This window comes from Clarias gariepinus, chromosome 3 (genome assembly GCF_024256425.1).
Source record: "Clarias gariepinus isolate MV-2021 ecotype Netherlands chromosome 3, CGAR_prim_01v2, whole genome shotgun sequence".
NCBI classification, from domain to species: domain Eukaryota; kingdom Metazoa; phylum Chordata; class Actinopteri; order Siluriformes; family Clariidae; genus Clarias; species Clarias gariepinus.
This window is the reverse complement of record NC_071102.1, coordinates 2,435,183-2,435,463: the sequence shown is the minus strand read 5'-3', so window position 1 is coordinate 2,435,463 and position 281 is coordinate 2,435,183.

The window sequence follows — 281 nt, the reverse complement described above, 5'->3', positions numbered from 1 at the left end:
CTGTTTGGCTTGAATGAGCAGCTGCTTGTAGGCATGCAGCCCTTTAAAGCTTCCTGATAACACACACACACACACACACACACACACAAAGCTGGTGTCTCCGCCTATGGAAAAGGACGGAAAGCACTGGCTGATGTGGAAAGCCAAATGTCTCAAAATTCCTTAAAAAGTGCACACTAGAAAGGGAAGCTAAGGGTTCCCAGCCCTATACAGGACCCCCTGTCAAAAATTTTAGGAAAAATATACACTTGCTGAGTGGAGTAGTGATTAGCACGGTCGCC